At 48.3% G+C, this 8,052-nt stretch overlaps 1 pseudogene; it reads right to left on the bottom strand.

The window, feature by feature from the left end:
* Nucleotides 1-5,075: 5,075 nt before the first annotated feature.
* On the bottom strand, nucleotides 5,076-6,463 carry LOC112652133 (adenosylhomocysteinase-like; annotated as a pseudogene).
* Between the last annotated feature and the right edge of the window lie 1,589 nt (nucleotides 6,464-8,052).

Here is an 8,052-nt window from a genome sequence, read left to right as displayed (position 1 = left end):
GAAAGTAGGGTCACAGGCGGTGACACGCTGCAAGCTTGTGGTGGGGGCCCCATGACCCACCAGGGAGCCCGGGAGCCCGGGGCCAGGGGCAGGCACCTGCCGTGTGTGCAGCCCTCCGTAGGCCCTAGCCCCCCCGCAGGGTGCCAGAGCCTCCCTGGGAGGCTCACACCCAGCGCCCCCTCCTCTCCCTTGGGGTCCCCCAGCCCCTGGAGCAGCAGGCCACCCGCTCTTTGCTTCCGCTGCTTCGGGTCCTCCCAACCCCCCAGCAGGTCTGGGGCCAGGGCACGGGGGCCAGAGAAGGATCTGCTCTGTCGGGGCAGGGCCTCCCTGGGCTGCAACCTCGGAGCCCGGTGCTCACCTGCTCAGCAGAGCAACCCACCACGTCCCTAGTGGGTGTGCCAAGGGCACACGCAAGGCTCCCACCCATCTCTCTGGCCCCTTCTCTGGGTTGCGTTTGCGGGGAGCAGCCTGAGGCCCGAGGTGACATCTGTCCCCAAAGAGCAGGCCTGCTCTAGGAGAGGGGCCTCCCTAGCCTCGGCGTTCCCTGGCCAGGACACCGCCATCCTCGCACCCTGTCCCCAGCCTTCTGGGGAGCACCAACGAAGGCCCGATGAAGAACGTGCAAATGGGCCTAAATATTGTACCTCCAAGGGGCTCTGTAGTCTTACGTTGGCCACACTCAGCCATTAGCAATTCATTAAAAATCTTAGTTGAATTCCTGTTACCAGCTTGCACGCCTCCGCCGGCACCCGCCCTGGCCCAGCAAGTGCTCCTGGGCCATTCTTCCCTGGAGATGCCTGTCCTCACGTAGATTTCGAGCTTGTGGGTTGACCTGCAACCTCAGCTCTCTGATAAGTTCAAGAAAAGTTTTGAGTTTTCAGATTTTTTGGCCAGATCATCACTTGTTTGATTAAGGCCTAACACATTGGCGAGAAAGGCCAGGATAAGCTAACTGAACGAAATGACTCATCGCCGAACAGGTAAATTAGAGAACAAACCATCGAGCAGTAAGAGAAATCTCTTGGATATTAAAAACATAATAGGAAAGCGGAGCCGAACACGGGTGGTGCAGATGACTTGGTTTCCGTTAGAACGCTTTCTGAATTACACGATCCACAACCACGTTCATATATTACGTTGACAAAAAGGTTTGGAAGTTGTGGAAGGACACACAATCTTATCAATCACAAAGTCAGAAAAATAAGCAAAGCAGCCCAGTTGTGTGCTGTTGGTTTCCGCCGCAGCGTGGGAATAAAACAGCTGAACCACAGACCCGGATCTGTTCCCACTGAGGGAATCTGAATCAGCTCTTCTCCAAGAGACAGAAACCAGAAGCCCAGGAAGTGCTGGATCATTATAAACTTGGCCATCCTATGCCTCTCATTCTACCTATTCGATGACTTAAAAAAAAAAATCGAGTTGTAGTGGCACCAAGTCAAGATCTAAGAGGGTCCTTAAAACGTGTGTGCATATGATTACATCGCACAAGACGAGCCATGGGCAGCAGGCCTCCCCCGCAGAGGTCACGGCCCGGACCAGCAGAAACACTGTGGGGGTGACAACTCCCGTTGGCTTCAGTCAAGCCTCTTTCCAGCAAAGAAAGGCTTTGCCACCCATCTGCCGACACCCAACAGTTACCTGGGTTGGAATCCGAGTTCCCAGCCTGGCACCCCTAAACAACCGGAGCCGTGTTGGGAGTTCTCCTTGTCTTAGATCACTTTCTTCAGCCGAGCCTTTCCAGAAACACATTTCCAGAAAGAAATGAGTCATGCTGATGTGATATGCAATATTTTAGCTGTGCGAGAATTCCCTGGACTCTTTCCATTTAGTTGCTTAGAACTCAGGCTGAGGGAGGAACCAGCTTCCACTTACCATAAGATGAAGTCAGATCAAGCGGAGACTTGAAACTCTGGAAATGTGGGATGATCTGAACGGCGTTCAGGAAGGCGGGGGGAAGCTGCCGAGATTCGGATCGCCGGCCCCACTGCTCATTAGAAACACACAAAAAACCCAAATTCATATGATCTCATGTCTCTTCACGGAAACAGATCAATAAAAACCCAGAAGCCCGAACAGAAAAGATCCCACTGAAATCTCAGTGGGGTCCCACTGAGAAAGGCTGGATGTTACGGAATGATACGCCGTCTATCATCTCCCTGCCTCCCAAGGGCCTGCAGACTGAAGCTGGGTGTTGAGCAGCACCGAGCTTTGCAAGGAGAGAGGATTCCTCCTGCTTCCAGAACTGGGTGGAGCTACTCCTTGTCACAGCCAACTGCAGAAGCTTCTAGGTGGTAAGCAGCCTCCCCTAATTCCAAGCCTCCTGCTTCACCTCCTGCAGGAGGGAAAGTTTTCTCTTGCTGGGCTGCCGAAGGAAGGGCTTTCTGCACAGAGGAGTTTCTAACCGCAGCTAGCAGAGGGGAAAAAAAAAGTTTGTTTTTTTTTTTTTTAATTTTAGTGGGAAAAACATTCTTCTAGTGCATAAAAAGCTGTTTTCCTTCCATATCGTTCCGGAGCATATATGCAAGAGCGGTTTATAAAGGTGCTAATTAGGCTGCAGGAGCTGTGTGGCGAGAAGTCAGGAAGAGTCCGGGGCTCTGGCCCAGTTTGCATCTTGTCTCTGCCCCTCGTTGTGACTTTGGAGAAACCGCCACGCCTGTGCAGGCCTCTGGAATGTTCAGCTGTGTAGTGAGAACAGTAGGATCGTCGTGAGCACGAAGTCCCGAGGCCCGGAGCGGAGAAGCTCTCAGCAGATGGCACCCACAATCATTTCCGTGGTTAACTTTCCGCGGTGCAGTTGCTGGTGAGCCCGGAAGCATCCGCGACCAGCCGGCAGAGGAGGAGCGCAGGGGCTCCCGCAGGGTATCTGTCAGCTGAGCCTTCTTCCACACCCCCACCCCATGAAGGATTTTCCTAAATCATCTTCTGGTCCTCGAGGTCCCTGGCAGCTTTGGGGGTCCATTATGCCAGCCGGGGAATTTACCTGGTTGCTTTGCCGGTCACGTCTGCAGCTCAGCACTGGGCCCGCTGGCCTGATGCCTGGGCTATGTCAGGGCCTATACGCTCATAGGGCACATTACTGCTCTCTTCCAGAACAAGAACCAGGACAGGACTTGTATGGCAATTCGAAGGTTTTAGAACTTTAGGAAAATGGACGATTTCCTATACTGTCATGTTAACATCAGTTCTTTTATCGAGCTAGAATACGGGTTCCGAGAAAGGGTGCACGTAGTAAGAGTGCCGCGTTATGAGTTATCCCAAAGTGAAGAAACCTGTATAACCATCATCCTAAGACTAAGCCATGACCAGAATCTTGGAACCTCACCCCCCACCCCTTCTCTCTCCAAATGACCAGTCCTCCCTCCCCTTTGGCTCAGAGGCAACCCCAGTACTGACTGCTAACACCATAAATTAGCCTTGCTGGGTCTGACGCTTAGATACATGGAATAACAGAGCACGAATGTTCAACTTTGGCTCTTTCATAGTAGAATGATAATAATCAGGTGTGCTGTTGCACGTAGCTTGCTCTAAACATTGATTTCAATGTCATTTGGTGCACTTACGTGAGCATTTTTCTTTTTTTTTCAGATTTTATTTGTTTATTTGAGGGAGAGAAAGTGAGCACAAGCTGGGGGAGGGGCAGAGGGAGAAGCAGGCGCCCCGCTGAGCAGGGAGCCCGACAGGCTGGATCCTAGGACCCTGAGATCAGGACCTGAGCTGCAGGCAGATCCTCAACTGGGAGCCCCGGGGCTCCCACGGAGGCATCTCTGATGAGTATATACCTAGTGGGGGAGATGATGCATCACCAGCTATGTGCGTGCTCAACATTAACAGATAACGGCAAACAATTTTACACAGTATTTGTAGCAAAGCGCACTCAGGCTCAACATGCATGAGTTTCAGTTGCTCCATATCCTTACCAAAACTGAGTATTGTCAGTCGTTTTATTTTTAATGTTAGCCATTTTAGGGTGAGAATAGAACAGTTTCACTGGGATTCTAATTTGCATTTCTCAGATGATTAACCGTGTGAATCATCAGATGCTTAATGAATCTCAGATGCTTATTTGCATGCAACCCTTTAAGATTATTGTACGTATTATATCATTTGTTCTTATTTTATAAATACAGCAGATCACATTGATTTTCAAAAGTGAAGCTGACTTCTCAATTTAGTGACCTTTATATTTTTGCTCAACTTGATAATTTAGGATTTTTTTTTTTAGGCACCAAAATTTTTATTTACCCACCTTCCCACTCTCTTTGAACATTATAAACATTAACTAAACATTATAAATAAAACTAATCTTTTTGATCCAGGGTTGTGATAAGAACCATCATGTTACAAAAAGGTGCCCAGATCTATGTCTGCTTTTATGATTCTCTGGCCCTTCTCAACCTCTGGCTGTCACTTCTCTCATCCTTTTTTGGCTGTCCCTTAGCCGTCTTTTTTAAACTCTGTAAAATAGAAACTGCAAGTACTAACCTCATTGTTCTGTGAAACCTCTTCAAGAGAATGCCCAGCACTAAGCCAGGCTCTCTGGGGCAAACTCTCAAAAGCTCCTCCCTTCCTTTTTTTTTTTTTTTTTAGATTTTATTTATTTATTCATGAGAGACACAGAGAGTAGAGAGAGAGAGACAGAGAGGTAGGGACACAGGCAGAGGGAGAAGCAGGCTCCATGCAGGGAGCCCAATGTGGGACTCGATCCCGGGTCTCCAGGATCAGGCCCTGGGCTGAAGGCAGCACTAAACCGCTGAGCCACCCAGGCTGCTTGTCCTCCCTTCCTTTTGATATAATCCATTCTCATCTCTCATGGGCTGAGGGACCAGTGAACCAGTAAACTAAGAACATGGGTACAAAGTTCATAGGCCAAGTGAGGGCCTAGAAGGTGATGTGTATGGGCTTTGGACCTTGACCACTGCTGACTTCCAACCTAAGTAAGGACTGACTGGGTGAGCAGTTCCCAAACCCCTGAGCTCAGGGTTCCTTGTGGGTTCCTCCTGGGTACCTCTATTATGACCAGGGCTTGAGAAGGGGCTTCTCAATTCCCTCTGCCACACCGAGAACAGTACGAGGGATGCAGCAGAGGCCAAAGACTGAGTGATCAGCCCTGGGGAGTCAGTGGGGGACATTAACAAACCTATCTCAAAGTTGGCGCCATTTGCTCTTGGGGAAGAGAGGTGGGACCCCAGCAAGGCCAGCAGTTATAAGGCAAATAGTAGGCCTGGTTCTCAGTAGAGGTAACGATCGGGCTTGAAGGGGCCATCACGGGACAAGCCCAGGTACTGGGCCTGCTTCTCAGTCAGCCTGGTCAGCTTCACATTCAGCTTACCCAGGTGAGCTTCAGCCACTGCTTCATCCAGCTTCTTGGGCAGGAAGTGAACCCCAACAGAGAACTTGTCTGGGTGGGTCCACAATTCAATCTGTGCCAGCACTTGATTGGTGAATGAGTTGCTCATCGCAAAGCTGGGATGGCCCATGGCGCAGCCCAGGTTGACCAGCCGGCCCTCAGCCAAAAGGAGGATAAGGCGCCCATTTTTCAGCCGGTAGCGGTCCACCTGGGGCTTGATGTTCACCTTCTCTACAGCATTTTTGTGCAGCCATTTGATGCCAATCTCCACGTCAAAGTGTCCAATGTTACACACAATGGCATCATCTTTCATTTGTTCAAAATGCCAGCCAAGGATGATGTCAACACAAACTGTGGTGGTGACAAATGTATTGCCATCCTGACAGGCCTCATCCATAGTGGTCACCTCATAGCCCTCCATGGCAGCCTACAGTGCATTGATGGGGTCGATCTCTGTGATGATGACGCGGGCCTCAAAACCCTGCAGGGCCTGGGCACAACCTTTGCCCACATCACCCTAGTCTGCTACCACTGTCACCTTGCCTGCAATCATCACATCCATAGTCTGCTTGATGCATCTATAAAAGACTCCTGGCAGCCATACAGGTTGTCAAACTTGCTTTCGGTGACAGTCATTCACATTGATGGCAGGCACCTTCAGCTTCCTGTCGGCCATCCCCTTGTATAGGTCATGAACCCCTGTTATGGTCTCTTCAGAAATGCCTGATAGGAGCTGTGGGTACTTGGTGTGGATGAGATTGGTAAGGTCACCTCCGTCATCCAGAATCATATTGAGGGGCCCGTCCTTGAAGTACAGTGTCTGCTCAAGGCACCACAGGTGCTCCTCGTCCGATTCCCCCTTCCAGGAATACACTGGAATGCCAGCCTTGGCAATGGCAGCAGCTGCATGGTCCTGGGTGGAGAAGATGTTGCAGCTGGACCACTGCACCTCAGCACCCAGAGCCAGATGCGGGCACCCTTCAGTGGCTTGGAGGCCGAGTACATCTCCCTCATGCGCATCAGGCCCGGCATCTCATTCTCCACAATGTCCAGGGCCTTGTGTCCCCAGGAGGCCAGCCTGACGTCAGTGACTTTGTAGGGCAGTTTGTCCAACATACTGGCAGCGCTTCCGCACAGCGTGATGGACACCAGCAAAGGGAGCTGGCCTTAGGGGGTAGGACCTGACACGGGAAGGGTGGTGGTGGACAGATAGTGATAACTTAGGATTTTTAAAGATTATTTATTTATTCCTGAGAGATACAGAGAGAGAGGCAGAGACACAGGCAGAGGGAGAAGCAGGCTCCCTGCAGGGAACCTGATGCAGGACTGGTCCTGGGGTCACAACCCGAGCCAAAGGCAGATGCTCAACCCTCTGAGCCACATAGGCATCTCAATAATTTAGGGTTTTTGTACCTATGTCATTAAAGAAATCGACCTCCAGTACTTTTTCTTGGAAAGCTCCTAGGGCACGATGATATTATAAAACAAGATCCAAAGACTTAGTGCATCTCTTCCTTAAATGTTTGGAAGAACTCATTGGTAGGGACATCTAGGCTTGAAGTTTTGCTTTCTTTTGCTTTGTAGGAAGTTTTTGCTACTTAACTTCTTAAGCAGAACATCAGGAAAGTGCACATCAGTAGACTGCAGTACATTTTCACAAGCTGAGTACATAGCCATGTGGCCAGCACTCAGATTGAGAAACATAATCAGCACATAATCAGCACATAATCAGCCTTCCAGATGCCTGTTTCTGGCCTTCTTCCAGCCATTATCCCCCTTCCCGAGGGTGATTGCTATCCTGAATTCCGAGACCATTATTTAGGTTTGCTGTTTGGGTACTTGATTGGAAATCTGTTGAGACTTACTTTTGATCCAGTATATGGTTAGTTTGGGTATTGTTTTGTGTTCACTTAAAAAAAAAAAAAAACAAAACCTGCCTATTTTGAAGTTGTTGAAAAGAGCACACTATAGAAGTCAATTTAGTCAACTTTGAGAATTGTGTCATTCAAATGTTGGATATTCTATTTGTCGGCCCGTTCTATCCGTCAGTGAGAGAGATGGGATAAAACCTCCAACTATGTCAGATTTGTCAGTTTCTTCTTTTGGTTCTGTTACTTTTGGCTTCTTATGTTTTGAAGTCATGTTATTAGGTTCATAAGATTGAGAATTGCTGTACTTTCTTGATGGATTGAACATTTACAGTTATATAATATCCCTCCTGATAATTGCCTTGAAACCCACTAGGCCTAGTGTTAGAATTGCTTTAGCAGCCATGTCTTTGTTAATGTTTGTAATGACCCATCTTTATCTACCCTATTATTTAAATACTTTGGTATTTAAGATTTGCCTCTGGTAGGCAGCATATAGTTAGGGTGGTGGTGTCATTGTTCTGAAGACCTTTGTCTTTTACTTAGTGTAATTCATCCATTTGCAATGAATCTAATTATTAATTATTTGGGTTTACTTGTACCATCTTACTCTTTGTATTATATTATGTATCCTACATTTATGTCTTTTCTTTTTTTTTTTTTTTTGGTTATCTCTTTTCTTCATTTTAATTAATTAGATTACTCCACTGCTTCTCTTTTATTAATTTGTCCTACATTCTTTACCATTTATATCTGATAGGATTTCAGTTCAGTCTGAACAGTTTCCTTTAATATTTCTCATACTACAAAACTGGTAGTTGGGAACATATTTTCTTG

The sequence above is a fragment of the Canis lupus genome, chromosome 13 (assembly GCF_003254725.2).
Source record: "Canis lupus dingo isolate Sandy chromosome 13, ASM325472v2, whole genome shotgun sequence".
Taxonomy (NCBI): domain Eukaryota; kingdom Metazoa; phylum Chordata; class Mammalia; order Carnivora; family Canidae; genus Canis; species Canis lupus.
The sequence above is the reverse complement of the archived record's forward strand: the minus strand, read 5'-3'. Positions and strand labels throughout refer to the sequence as shown.